Genomic DNA, 14,545 nt, shown 5'->3' on the forward strand with positions numbered 1-14,545 from the left:
CTCCCAACTCAGCCTCTTTAGTAGCTGAGAATACAGGCACATGCTACCATGCCAGGCTAATTTTTAAAATTATTTTTGGTAGTGATAGGGTCTCACTATGTTGCCTAGGCTGGTCTCGAACTCCTGAGCTCAAGTGCTAACCTCCCATCCTGCCAAGAGCCAGCGGCTGCCTCCCTGTGGGTCTCAGAGGGAACACAACCACCGCCTCTCCTGACGGCCTGGGAGGCAAGGCTGAAACAGATCATGTGAGTCTTCCATTGTTCACATTCTGTTTGGCGACAGAGGGAGGGGGGAAGGCGGAGACAGGCCATGAATAACATGCTATGCCTGCTCTCACCTCCACCGTAATTACTCTCCTGCTCACCACAGACACTTGCCCTGCCACTGGGGTCCAGCCTGCCACTGAATCAGGAAAGCAGTTTGTTCATGCAGAACGTGTCACTGTTGGAAGTTTCTCTCTCATCATTAACTAATTTGCTGTGCTTTGCCACAGCCCTTGTTATCTATAACCATGGTAACAATGCAAAGAGCTGTACATGCATTTATTTTGGACTCTAAAAGCCCAAGCATGGTTTATTTCTGTCTCTTGGCTCCAGAGGAGCTGGGTGGGTCTGGAGGCAGGGGCTGGAGCTAGGGGACTGGCCCTTAGTCCTGAGCCTATCAGGGAGTGACTTCAAACACACAGCTTCTCTTATGGGACCTCAGTTTCCCTAAGTGTAAGGTGAGGGGATTGGGGTCGATGGTCTTTGTGGAGTCTTCCAGTGATATCTTTCTATCAGTTAAAGAGTCATGTGTATTTAGGATCTAGATGGAGAGTTCCCCAGCCCACCCCAGAGGCTGTGAGCTGGCTGTGAACATGGGGATGTAGGCAGTGGTGTGTGGCTGCTGCATCTGGCAGTCCCTTCTTTCTGCTAATTTGGTGTCCTCACTATATAATTATACTGTGAAATTCCCTGACTGAAGATAATTTTTTAAAATATCTTTCCCTGACTCCCACTACTCATTGCCCAGATTCGTGAATGGGGTAAGTGGGTGTTTGCAGCTTTTGGCGGAGAACGAGGATGTTATGCAACCTGCCCTTCTCAGAATTTCCCAGCACCACCTCCACGCTGGGCCCCAGAAGGGAAGAATAGGGCTTTTCTGATTGGAAGGATGCAGATTTTGACTTCTCTCAGTCTCAATTTCCTCCTCTGTCAAGTGGGGAGAAAATTATCTTTCATGTGGGGTAACATGAAGAGTATGAGACCATGAACTGCTCCTCTGACCATAGGGAATGTGATGAAAATGTGGGCTTTCTCCCTTCTCCTGTGATCTTGGGCTGGTAACTTCACTCCTCTGAGCCTCGGTTTCCCCATTTACAAGTGGAGTCAATCAAAGCTATCTTTCAGGAGTGTTGTGAGGGGGTTAAATAGGAATACCAGCAAAAAACGCCCTGTGTTGTCATTACTCAGCAATTGGTATTTATTATGACTGCCAGCAAAGGCATGATGTCCTGTTACACCCTGCAGGATCGTGTTATCTGGGCGTGTCTTCCAGCTGGCTGTGGGCTGCATTGCCAGTCCAGTAAGATATGGCCAGAACTGACAACTAATGGACCTGTCAGCTCCATGCAGAGCACTTCTTGAAGCTCCCCAGAGGCAGGTGCCGATGCCACATCGATAAGCCCCATTCCCCTGATGGGCGCCTGACATTTCCTGCCTGCATTCCCCTGTCTGCCTGGGTCAGTGGTCAGACTGAGTCACACCCACTCCCTGCAGCCCTGGCTGCCCACTGACCCAGGGCACAGGGCAGGAGGCAGCTGTGCAGGGTCAGTCCACTGATAGGGTGCCCCTTCTATTTATATTGTAAAACATTATAATTTTTTCTTCTTATTTAACATGCTTATTATTCTTTCTTACATAAGGAAGATACTTAGAATGCCTTTGATCATTATTTATCTATTGCATATGTCAACATGTATTTATTTAAACAGAGATAAAGGCCTGGAAGGAACTACCAGAGTTAACAGTTGTTGCCAGTGGGGAGAGGGGTTGGGAGAGGGGTGAAGCATTCACTTCTTTATAGACTAAACAAAATGGTGGGATTAGCAAAGGTGCTTAATTTTGGTTTGAATGAATGCTGCTCAGTATATTTTATGTTAAAAATTTGTTTTTATGTTTAAAAATTTTTAGAAAAGGTAAATAATATGGATTGCTTTAGAATTAGACATAAACTCTCAAAATGTAAAGAGACAAATGATAAAAACAGTTTTTAGCAGAAGAAACATCATCACTTTTTTTGTTTGCTTAAATTGGGCTAATCTGTACTGGGCACCTATGCCCAGGGATTAATGTGTCTATTCAAACTCCCCATGGAGGTGAATGTTTTTCTTGTTTATTCTTCTCATTTCACAGATGAGATGGTACAGCCTCTGACCTGGGTTCTTTACACGAATCCTCTTAGTTCGTGCATGTTTCAGTTCTGGAAGGGGGGGCATTCTTTTGTTATTGTACACTCTGCATGAGATTTGTACTGTGGCTCTGTGGACCTGTCTCCTTGCGGAGGCCAGGCTGAACGCAGGCTTCATGAAGACTTAAGCACCTGCAATATCTGTAGCTCCCTTGGGGAAAGATGCTCTGCAATGCAGACCCCTGCGCTGGCCACCCCCATCCCTGTTCCAAAGAAAACGCGAGGACTGGTCTGGTGGGAGGCAATGCTTCCTGTTTCAGGGGATGATCTCATCTTGAACCTGAGGGAGGTCTAGCCGGTGTTGATTCGTTTTAGCAGGGGGCCTCCAGAGCAGAAGGCCTTGCCTCTCCATCTGCGATTTTCAGCCTTCCCTTGGGTCAGCATAAGGGCATTTGTCTTTTAAGACTAAGGTGAGCAAATTTTAAAAGGAGAAATTGAAAGCCTGTTCTCTGATTGTCTACATGTCTAGGAGGGGGCCAGAGAGGAGCAGACAGCCATAGACTGTCAGAGGTGGGTAAAAGTGTGTGGACATGCTGACTCGCTCTGGTGGGGTTTCGGCAAAGGGTCTGAATCCAGGCTCTGCCACTAATTAGTTGTGTGACCTTGAGTAAGTTACCTAGCCTATCTGAACCTCAGTTTCCTTATTTGCAAAAGGGGAATTCAGAAGACCTTGCAGAATCAGAAGAGGGCTCCGTTACATGAGACTGAGTATGTTGGATGCCCTCCAAAGTTAAAATTAATAGTAATGATTACAAGACAAATCTCCAGCCATGTGACAGGAAAACGTTCTGCGCAGGGCAGCCCAGGGCACATGGGTGCTTAGGAATGCTGCTGCCCATGTGTGAGAGAAAAAACAGCGCTCTCAGTTCTGTGTTGTTATAGGGGAGGCCGCCAGGTGCTGTGGAGGCACCATGTGATCTGGCATCTGCTCCTGCCGCCGCTGCCTACCTGCAGGGTGACCTTGGGTGAGCCTTTCCCTTTTCCAGACTCCAGAGCTGAACTGGGCCAAAACCATGCTCCTTTTCAACCCCAGAGGAGATGCTGACCCTGCAGGGTCCCCACATCCATGGTGTTACAATGTCTTCCTCATCAGGCCCATCCCTGCTGACCCTTCTCTCCTTGTGCAGAACGAATGTTGTGTCCAGAGGGTTAGTCAGTGGTTGGCAGGGGGCAGTTGCTGCCACTCTTTCTCCTCCACTCCTTGAAGGGGCTGCCTGTGCACACCACACTGCTGCATTTCTGACCCAAACCTCTCATCCCATCGCCCTGCTTGTTGCCTTGCTGAGCTCCCTGGCTGCCCCAGACTTGAGTCTTCCCTGGGATCACAGGGACCTCAGATTCCCAGGTCCCATGTCATGTGCACTCTCACAGGCTTTAGGCCCTGGTTAGAAGCCCCTGTTTCAGTTTGGATCATCATGCCTGGCTCTTCTGGGATTACATCTGGCTCTGGACCCCAAAGCGCCCACCCTCTTCTACCAGCCCTCTGCTGGGCTCCTGGGGACATCCCAGCAATTTCTTCTGGAGCAAGGCAGAGATGATTATGCTTCCCCTGACACCACCCTGGACTGGCAGGTGGCCCCTCTCTAGGCACTGCCATGGAGTGGATCAGCTGTTCCCTGTCTAAAGATGAGTCTCCCCTGCCCCCACATCCCACTGGCTCTGCGGTGCTATGGGCTTTACATGCCCTTCCCCTAAGTTGCACCCTGACCCAGAGCCTGCAGTGCTGCACAGCACAGACGTGGCGACACAAGAATCCACTGGCCCCTCTCCTAGCCGCTGTCCTTGGCTTGGCTGCAGTCCCCTTCACTCCAGGCTGGCCTTAGTCACAGATTTGCCCTCCACATGCATCCCTGCAGCTCTTCAGGATTGGGAGCCACCCTCCAGGTCCAGCTCCGGTACCAAGAACGTACTTCCAACTGTCTACACCGCTGTGCTTCTGCAGCTCCAGCTCATCCCCACAACATCAGGAGGTCAGCAGGAATGCAAGGTGGCTCAGAGGCCACATTTTCTGCTAGGGTTTGCATCCAAGCCCATATGGCATCACACAGCCTGGAGGCCAGGACACGGGATGGGGATGAGGACTGCTTCTTAGGGTGTGCTGAGGGCAGCATGACTGACTCAAAGGTGAGCCCTTACATACCCAATAAAAAGAGTGTAAAACATCCCTTTGCCTGCTTCCCCACAAAGCTGCATTTGAGCATGCGGATGCTAAGCCCCAAGGTGGGCAGCACAGGGCAGTGGCAGGGGCTGAAAGTTAGTGGTGAGAACACAGTGTCATCAGGAGCCTGCGGGGAGTCTGTGGTGAGAACACAGTGTCATCAGCAGTAGAGAATGGACAAAGGTCTCCTGACTCCCTGTCCAGGGCTCTCCCATACCCTGGGTCTCTAGGTGTTTCTAAGTGACTGACAGCTGGCTCTATGAATTGGGTGTCTCTTCGTCAAGTCACCCCAGGTGTGGCTGCTAGGAGATGCAGGCATTTAAACTCACTGAGCAGTCTTAGTGCCTGGCCTGGGTGGTTTCCTGTGACACCAGGTTGGACTGCTGGTGACTGTGCTGGGGCACACCTTTGCAGTGGGTTTAGCTGCCCCTTTTCAAAACTACAGGCTGCTCCAGGGCCAGCGACTGACATGAAAGAAGAAATGTAATGAGCTGGGTAATAGTGGAAATTAATAGTGGTAATTGATTGCTAAAAGCATGCAGAGACCATGGCAACAGTTGGATGACAAAGGCAGAAACCTTACTTCCTTTTGTAGGAAGTGCTCCAAAAGGCTCCAAGTCTCTGTAAACAACTTGCACAAGCTTTGTGAAGATGCAAGGAGCTGCAGGTCTCCAGTGGCTTTGGAGTCAGCCTTCAGTCTGAACACCACTCTACTTGCCACTTCTTTGCTGGGTCATCTTGGGAAACTTGCTGTAACTTTCCTGAGCCTGTGTCCTCATCTGTAAAATGGGGAGAAGTCCCAATTTACAGAGCTTGTGAAGAGCCAATGAAGTGACAGATGTGAGAAGGAGATGGACTTTGGACCCAACTCAAATTCTGGCACTATCGCATATTAGCTGTGTGACCTTGGGGCAAGTCATCAACCACTCTGAGCTTCAATGCCATCCTCTGTAAAATAAGGATGATAATAACAGTTCCTATAATACATTATTATTATTGTGAGGATTAAATGACATAATAAAGTGCTAAGCACATACAGCATATGGGACATTGCAACGTTCAATATAATTTACCTATACAACACTCTATTATGAAATGTTTATAAGGTCCCAGCTCTGTCCATGATACTAGCAGCAATAGTGACATTTATGGAATGTTTCTTATGTGCTAGGCGCCTTTCTAAGCTCTTAATGGATATCAGCTCCTTTAATTCCCCTAACCACCCTATGAAGTAGATACCATAATTATCCCTGCTTTATGGATGAGGAGACTGAGGGCTAGTGTTTGGTGACCAAGTGAAGCCGAACTTGAAGAAATTATCTGGAAAACTAACCAAAGCAGGTAGCTTTTCTGGGGAGGCCTGGCCACCCAGAACTGTTTTGCTCCTCAGCACATTCTTCCTTGGGTGGAGGCCACTGTGGCATCTTGTCCTTTCTGGGCACATAAAGGCTCAGCATCCCTCCTGGCACTCTTGGAGGACTCAGTCCTGTCCTGCCCAGGAGTGCTCCCCATCCAAACCTCATCCCATATTTGGGTGCCAACCTAAACAGGGTAGGTGAGAGCATTCTGGGCAGAGGGAGCAGAATGTGGATAAGGACATGAAGGCATAAAATGGCATTAAATTCTTAGGAAAATGCAAGTGACTGCATGGCTGGAGCTGGGCAGGAGGTATGTGTTGGGGGACCCTGGAGGTGTGTGGCTGGGAGGTAGGCAGGGTCTAGAGCAATGGTTCCCAACCTTACATGCACCAAAGAATCACCCGAGGAGCTTTAAAAATGCCACTGCCTGTGTCCCACCCCCAGAGGTGACTGAGTATTGGGATTTTTTAAAGCTTCCTAGTTGATTCAAATACCAGCTGAGACCCAATATTCTAGAAGATCATTTAAGAATATGTAGATTATATTAAGCAAGTAGACCTGCACTGTACTGTAAATTAATATACTTGAGGTAAAATAAAAAAAATTCAGGTCTTCAGTCACACAAGCTGCGTGTCAGACATTCAGTAATCACGAGTGGCCGCCATATTGGACAGCACAGATAGAAAGCATTTCTCTTCACCTCAGAAAGTTCTCTTGGGCCAGATTGATGTAGACTTTATCTGGTAGGCAGTGAGATGCCACTTAAGGGTTTTAAGAAGGGGAGTGATGTGGCCAAGGTTTTGCTTTAGAAAGAGGATTCAGGGGCCGTACAGAAATGGATCCAACGGCTCTGATGCTAGCAAGACTAACAGCAGAGGGAATTATTAGGGAACTGTTCTGATAGTCCAGCTGGACAGCGAAGCCCTGAACTAGAGCCTCAATACTGGAGCTGGAGAGGTTGAGATAGATTTGAGAAGGGTGAGAAGAAGAGGCACTGCAGGATAAACAGGCCCAATTGGATGGGGGTTGAAGAAGGAGGGTGAGTATAGGTTGCTGCTCATATTTTGGATCAGTTACCAGGAGATTCCTCTGTGGCAATGGTTCCCAACCCAGGTGATTTCCCTCCCAGGGGACATTTGACCACACCTGGAGATATTTTTGATGATTGCAACTCAGGTGGTTGAGGGTTTACTGGCATCTCACTGATAGAGACCAGGGATGAAGTAGAGGCTGGTAAATATCCCATAAATCACAGGACAGTCCCCTAGAATGAAGAGTTATCAAGCCTACAATGTCAATAGTGCAGAGGCTGAGAAACCCTGTTCTGTGGGATAAAGGCAGGAGATCAGTCTGGGCGCAGTGATAAAGACAATGAATAAAAGTGGAATGAATTGTGCTTTCAGTTCTTCTGAGAGTGGTTGGTGGAGATCCCCAGTAGACAGCAAATGTCACATCTGGAGCTCAGGAAAGAGGAGTAGGGCAGTGATAAGCAACTGGGCATCCCCCCATCTCTGTATCCAGACCACCCAGTGGCTGCCCTGGACTCCTGTGGAGGGTGCTGAGTGAGAACTGGGGCTGAGAGTGGAGCCTCAGGGAGCAGCCACACTCCAGGGACAGGTGGAAAGGGAGGAGGCTGTGCTTTGGAAAGGTCTTTGTATGAAGCTAGGTACTGTCTTCCTTCAGCCCGTGCTTTTATAACATCTATAATGTCCCAACCATCCTGCATCTCCAGGCATTGCAGACAGTAATGATTCGTTCTTGCTGTCCAGCACTCAGACCTTACCCCTCAAGGCTGAATATCTCCTGAGCCTTGAGTTGTTTGTGAGTGACGTCTTCCAGACTCCTGGTGCTCCAAGCTCTGCTCCTCTAGGTGTGGTCCTTTGGCATTGGAGGGAAGGATGGGAAGAAAGGCATGCTTCTCGCCCCCAAGTGCCCCTCTGTCCCGCACAGTCTACATATGTACATAAAGGGTGCGTACTGCAAGGTAGCTGAGAACAGGGCTTGGGCCATTTTCCGGTGATTGTCCCTGAAGTGGGTTGAATACTGTTCTTTCAAAATTCATGTCCACCCAGAACCTCAGAATGTGACCTGATTTGGAAATAGGGCTTTTGCAGATGTAGTTAGTGATCTTGAGATGAGATCATCCTAGGTTTAGGGTAGACTCTAAATCCAATGACTGGTGTTCTTATAAGAAGAGAGGACAGAGAGACACATAGAACTAAGTTCTTGTGAAGACAGAGTCTAGAGTTGTGCTGCCACAAGCCAAGGGATGCTCAGAGCCAGCAGAACCTGGAAGAGGGAAGGGAGGATCCTCCCCTAGAGCCTTCAGAGGAAGCATGGCCCTGCTGACAATTGATTTGAGACTTCTAGCCTCCAGAACTGAGAGAATAAGTTTCTATTGTTTTAAGCCACCTGGCTTTTAATAATTTGTTATGGCAGCCCTAGGATCTGATACAGCCCCCTGTGTTTAAAGCAGACATACCCTGACACAAATATCTAATCCTAGACTTGCTTGTCAAGCTTCCTGAGATTTATCATTTGGGTGACAAAGGTTGGAAATGGGAGACCTCCAGTGTCTCTCTCAAAGGACTATCTTCCATCATTTATCAATGGGTAAACACTCTTAGGGGAGAGGGAGATTTGGGGGATGCAATAAACCCTGGGCTCCAAGACGGCTTCTGGTAGCTGGCCGATCAGTTTCATGGCAGATTGAGCTTTGGTATAGCTTCTAATTCTGAATAATAATAGATTATAATGCTGTTTATGGTAACTAACATTTATTAGGTACTTACTATGCACTAGCACTTTATAGCTAGTGCAATGAGAGGTCCGTACTCTTTACTTCAACCCTATTATTACCCCCATTTTATTGATGAAGAAACTGAAGCTCTCTAAGGCCTTACAACTTATAAGAGGCAAAATCCAGATAAACCCCAAGAAGCCTGGCATGAATGCTGGTTTTGCTGGTTTTTAGCCATTGTACATGCTGCCTGCAAAGCGATGAAGCTGTTGGGTGAGCAGCTCCTGTCGGATGATCGTGGCCATCTTCAGGAGCTCTCAGGTTACCTGGTTCTAATAGTGTGGGCACTAGGTGAGCAGAGGAAGGAAGACAGTAAGTGCTGATTAAATGCCTTCAGGGGATGCTGGAAAGATCAGACTATTTTGGGGACACCATGGGCCACCTTTCAATACTGGGATGGGAGGCTCTTTAAAGAGAAGGAGCCCCACTTGCTGCTGTCACTGATGCTGTGGCTGCACATGATACCTGTCTGTCCTGACCTCTGACCCTCTCACCTGCCTACTTGGCCTTGGGTGGAAACTAAATGAGGGCCTCGAGACCCAGAGTGTGGTCTGTGGACCAGAACAGCTTCAGCATCACCCGGAAGCTTGTTAGAAATGCAGACTCTCGGGCTGCCCCGGATGTACTGAGTTAGAATCTGTTTTAAGAAGATCCCTAGGGGGATTTGTATGCACATTACAATGTGAGAAGCAGGGGGAAAAATGACCCAAAGGAGTCCATCACTTGCAATGAATTCTGTGCTCTCTTGGTGCAAATGGGCAGAGATCAGGGCAACAGGAACTTCACACAGGGACCTCGACTTCAAGGATCTTGGGCCCTGGATCAGACGGCCTCATTCAAGGCTATCTTTGGCCTCATCTGCCCTGTGATCTGACACACTCAGTTCTCTACTCCAGACCCCTAAGCTGGAGATGCCCTTCTTGGCTGAGCATCAAAGAGTGACCCTCCAGTGGTTACCAGGAAATTAATTGGTGTTACTTCTCTCTCTGTACCTTCTCGGGGGGAGGGATGGAAGCTTCTGGGATGAGGTCCCTGGCAGCTGAGCTCATGTGAGGCCGCGCACATCAGATTTCATGGCTGATACAGCTTTTGATGTGTACTTTCACAAGGAAATGCTAGCCCCATCCCCTACTCTTTTTCCAGCCCTGCACTCTGAAAGGCAGTTGCTCTCAAGCTCGGAGATGTCAAAGGGGATGGCTGCTACAGATGAATTATGCTGCTCTGTTCACGGCCTTCAGATGATTGTGAATGCGTGGGCTGAATGGGCTCGATGTAAACGGTTTGAAGCGCCTTATCACTTTCCATTTTCTTTAACACTGAGTCCTTACTCGTTGTGCGACAATAGCAGTTTCTAGAAGGCGAGGTCTGCTTGGGTTTAGCAGAGAATTAGAGGTCAGGATATTTTTTGATCAGTCTCTCACAGTGTTCAGCCCTGCAGCCTGAAGGTCTGAGAACACCGGCGGGGAGTGGGTGGTGGGTGCGTGGGAAGGACGATGGCTTTGCGGTCCTGCCGTCAACGGTGGCTCTCAGAGACAATGTGGGTCACCTCCGAGATGACTCTGAAGGCAGGTTGTCCTATGACAGCTGATAAGACAATCTAGATGGTGCTGGGACCCAGCTGGCCTCGGCCTGGGAGGATGACTCACAGCAGCGGGGCCTTGTTAACCTGTTTACAGTGAGTCATCGGAGCCCCTCCGGGCCTTGTTCCGTCAGCTGTAAAATAGGAATAATAGTAACTGCCCCAGCCGCCTCACAGGGATGTGAAATCCACAGCAAAATGAGCCAAAGGTGGCCACCCATAAAGCACCTACCACGGGTTACGAGGCATCGCTCTGTGCAGCCAGCACATTCTCTGCTTCTCGCTCTTGGAGCCATCGCGGTTGAGAACAAAACTGTCCAAGGGGGGGATGGGCACAGTGGCTAAAGACAGGGAGAGGTGAAGTCACTTGAGATTGAGATGACATCGGACTCTGCACATTTTTAAAATTCTGCTATCGAATAGCAGCTACCCTCAAGTCCTCCTCGACCTCCCTCCTTGGACATTTGATTAGAACGTAAAACACACAAACAAAAACTGTTACGAGGGAAAGAAAAAGTGTGTGTGTGTTTGGAGGAACCTCAGGAAGTGAAGAGGAAGGGAAGCAATGTCTGTAATCTGGGAACACTGTGCTGGCCTCTTGATCCAGTTGTGGTCTAACTTCCTTGGCTGGGAACATGGGCCTTTTGTCATCTGGCCCGGGTCTATCTCACCAGCCTCATGTACCCCTAGTTGCTCAGGGCTTATTACTGGTTATATATTTTTGAATGAGTGACCACTATGTTTTTGTTCGTGCTCATCGCCTTTGCTTGGAATTCCCTTTTCTCTCTGTGACTTATCCTTCTTACTGTCAGAGGTAAATATATAGGAAGCTAAGGAAATGTCAGTACACAGCCCAAGGCCCAGGAGAGGCTTTAACAATGTGTTCATTTGGCATTAATTTTTTTTTTTTTTTTGAGATGGAGTTTCGCTCCATCACCCAGGCTGGACTGCAATGGCGTGATCTCGGTTCACTGCAACCTCACACGCTTCTGGGTCAAGTGATTCTCTTGCCTCAGCCTCCCAAGTAGCTGGGATTATAGGCATGTGCCACCACGCCCAGCTAATTTTGTATTTTTAATAGAGACAAGGTTGTGCCATGTTGGTCAGGCTGGTGTTGAACTCCTGACCTCAGGTGATCCTTCCACCTCAGCCTCCCAAAGACATTAATTTTTAAAATTTAAAAAAAAGTGCTAAAGTAAGATACTGTATTTTGACTACAGTTGGCTATGCCCACTGGCTCTTTCTACTCCATCGTCCCCTTCGTCACACCTGCTTTCATGTCTGTGGCACTGGAGGAGTCAGTAACATTCATACTGTGGTACGATGGCTGGCCTAGCACTTCAGGGCCCTGACACAGCGGTCTGGCAAGGAGCAGGGTGTGGAGAGAGTACTCCTGGAAGCCCCTCCTACACTCGAAAAGGCTCACAATAACTTAACTCTAAATTGAATTGATGGTGAACCTCACTAACACAAGCTAAATGTTCCCCCAACTCAAGTTCTCCTTGGCTAGAACCCAAAATGCACAGGTCAAGCCTTGCCACGTGGGCTCATGGCATTTTAAGGAGCCTAAACACATTTTCTTTTTTTAAAGATAGAAGAGAAATTCAAGTACAAGATACAAAAACTTCATTTAAAAAAGGTGAATAAGCTCAAACATGTCATTATAACTACAGTTTGGGAAGACATGTTGGAATGTTTCTGTAAAACAAGAGAGAAATCACAGACTCCTGGTTAGGACATACTTAATGGAAACCTTTTTTTGGATATCTTTAATTTATTTATTAAAGAACTGAGAGAATATTCAGATACAAATTAATGAAATTTGAAACAAAAGCTATAAAGATAAGCAACAAAATTATTCTGTCGTCAAGGAGTGAATTACACACATACTGTATATAATTTATTAAGAGGAGATGAACTTTAAATATAAGTAATGGGTTGGTTCTTGGATGGTTTGCTTATCCAATTAATGAAGAGGAGAAAATCATATGAATATATTTATAAAAGATTTATATTTCTTGCTGATTTGGAATGAATCAATATTGACAAAGATAACATGAAACCTACAATATGCTGCTACCACAAGTACATTGGTGACCAGGTGTTTAGTGAGTGCCATCAATTTAAAGAGAAATTATTGCAAAAGAAAACCTGAAATGCCTTGAAATCTTGCAGTTTTTGTATGAAAGATCCTTGATCCTTGATTTGAGGTTTTCCCAAATTGATAACAATCCTAAAAATTGTTTCTACAAATAATAAATTGTGAAATTATCAATAAATATTTTTTACTGATCTACCTGTGAAAGGAAAGACTTATTTTAATGTTCTATTTACAAGAAAAGGTGGCATTACAAATTATTATCATATCAGAGGCTATCAAAGATTAAACAAACAAAAATAAATATTGTAGAAAAGCATTTTAGAGGCAATTCAGGAATATTAATAAAAACATTATTTTTCTGACTTTCTTGAGCTTGGTAATATTTTCAGTTTTAAAAATTGTAATTTGGGCTGGGCACGGTGGCTTACGCCTGTAATCCCAGCACTTTGGGAGGCCGAGGCAGGCGGATCACTTGAAGTCAGGAGTTCGAAACCAGCTTGGCCAACATGGTGAAACCATGTGTCTACTAAAAATACAGAAAAATTACCTGGGCGTGGTGGTCAGCACCTGTAATCCCAGCTACTCAGGAGGCTGGAGCAGGAGAATTGCTTGAACCCGAGAGGTGGAGGCTGCAGTGAGCCAAGATCACACCATTGCATTCCAGCCTGGGCGACAGAGTGAGACTCTGTCTCAAAAAAAAAAAAAAAAAAGTAATTTGTTCTGATTTCTTTTCTCATTCTAAATTAATATTAGATTTTGTACTCAATTTTGGTTTTGTATCCTTTTGTTTAGAGAGGCCTCTACCTCCTCTTGCCAGCACACGTGCACACATGCACACATGCACACCACTGAGTAAGCTTCAGTTTCCAAAGAAACTGGAACTGCCTGAGCTCACCCTTTCTGATTCTAGGCCACTGTCACTTCCTTGGGTCTTCCCTGACTCCCTGGTAGAGGATAGTGTCCTCAGCTCTGGGCTCCCACACGACAACGAGGCAGCTCTCTCATTGCTCACTCACGTGGTATTGTGTGTATTCATTTCTGCCTTCTCCAAGGGCAAGAACTTTACCTGGTGAATCTCTTTAGCTGTACCCAGCTTGGGGGCTGGCCTTGAACACACACATTTAAGAATGTGAGAGTCTTGGGGGAGAGAGCCCCATGGGTAAATGATGACAATCCTTGGTGCCCATGGCATCCGCATTGTGCCCACTGCCTCCCTTCAGCCTCCACCCCTCTGACTTCCAGGAATCTTCATGTAATTTTTCTTTGCTTTTCTTTTTCCCTCCCTCCCTCCCTCGCTCCCTCTATTCCTTCCTTCCTTCCTTCCTCCTTCCCTCCCTCCCTTCCTCTTTCTGTCTTTTCTTCCTTCCTTCCTTTCTCTTTCTTTCTTTCCTTTCTTTCTTTCTCTCTTTCTTTCTTTTTCTCCCTCCCTCCCTTCCTCCCTCTTTCTTTCCTTCCTTCCTTTCTTTCTTTCTTTCTTTCTTTCTTTCTTTCTTTCTTTCTTTCCTTCCTTTCCTTCCTTCTTTTTCAGAGACAAGGTCTTGCTCTGTTGTCCAGGCTGGAGTGCAGTAGCATGATTATAGCTCACTGCTACCTCAAATTCCTGGGCTCAGGTGATCCACCCACTTCAGCTTCCCAAGTGGCTGAGACTACAGGTGTAGGCCACCATGCCAGGATATTTTTCAAAAATTTTTTTGTAGAGATGGGGTCTCACTATGTTGCCCAGGCTGGTCTCAAGCTCCTGGGCTCAAGCAATCCTCCCACCTCGTCTCCCAAAGTACTGGGATTGAAGGTGTAAGCCGCAATTCCCAGACTTTGTGTAATTTTTTTCTTCTCTCCTTGCTCTCTGGAAAAGATCAGATACTCACTCACTCTGGGATTCAAATGTCTAATTTTAGATTAAAATATGTGGCTTCCCAGAGGTTTTAGTTTTACCATGGGAAAAGTCCTCAGCCCCAAATATTGACACTGTTAGTGGTGGGCTTGCAGACATGGTGAATTGGGGAGGGGTTTGGGTCCCAGGCAGCCTCCTGCCTAATCCAGGTGTCAGGCTTCCTGGGGTCTGTGGAAGGTTGACTGGTGTCAAGGAGAGCAGGCTGGGGAT

At 47.1% G+C, this 14,545-nt stretch overlaps 1 long non-coding RNA gene across 4 annotated transcripts in view; it reads right to left on the bottom strand.

Annotated features, from left to right (window-relative positions):
• LOC129527162 (uncharacterized) overlaps window positions 1-14,545 on the bottom strand; it is a 159,015-nt gene that overhangs the window by 47,632 nt on the left and 96,838 nt on the right. Inside the window, exons 1-2 of one of the 4 annotated variants that reach the window (XR_010131052.1) lie at window positions 10,576-10,680; window positions 7,748-10,477 (exon numbers count right to left, since the gene is read on the bottom strand). The exons of 2 other annotated variants lie outside the window; for them this stretch is intronic. This is a non-coding gene — a long non-coding RNA (uncharacterized lncRNA). Of the gene's footprint in view, window positions 1-7,747; window positions 10,478-10,575; window positions 10,681-14,545 lie in introns of those variants that run through there. One more of the 4 variants, XR_010131051.1, reaches the window with a different exon arrangement.

This window comes from Gorilla gorilla, chromosome 16, assembly GCF_029281585.2.
Source record: "Gorilla gorilla gorilla isolate KB3781 chromosome 16, NHGRI_mGorGor1-v2.1_pri, whole genome shotgun sequence".
In the NCBI taxonomy this organism is placed as follows: domain Eukaryota; kingdom Metazoa; phylum Chordata; class Mammalia; order Primates; family Hominidae; genus Gorilla; species Gorilla gorilla.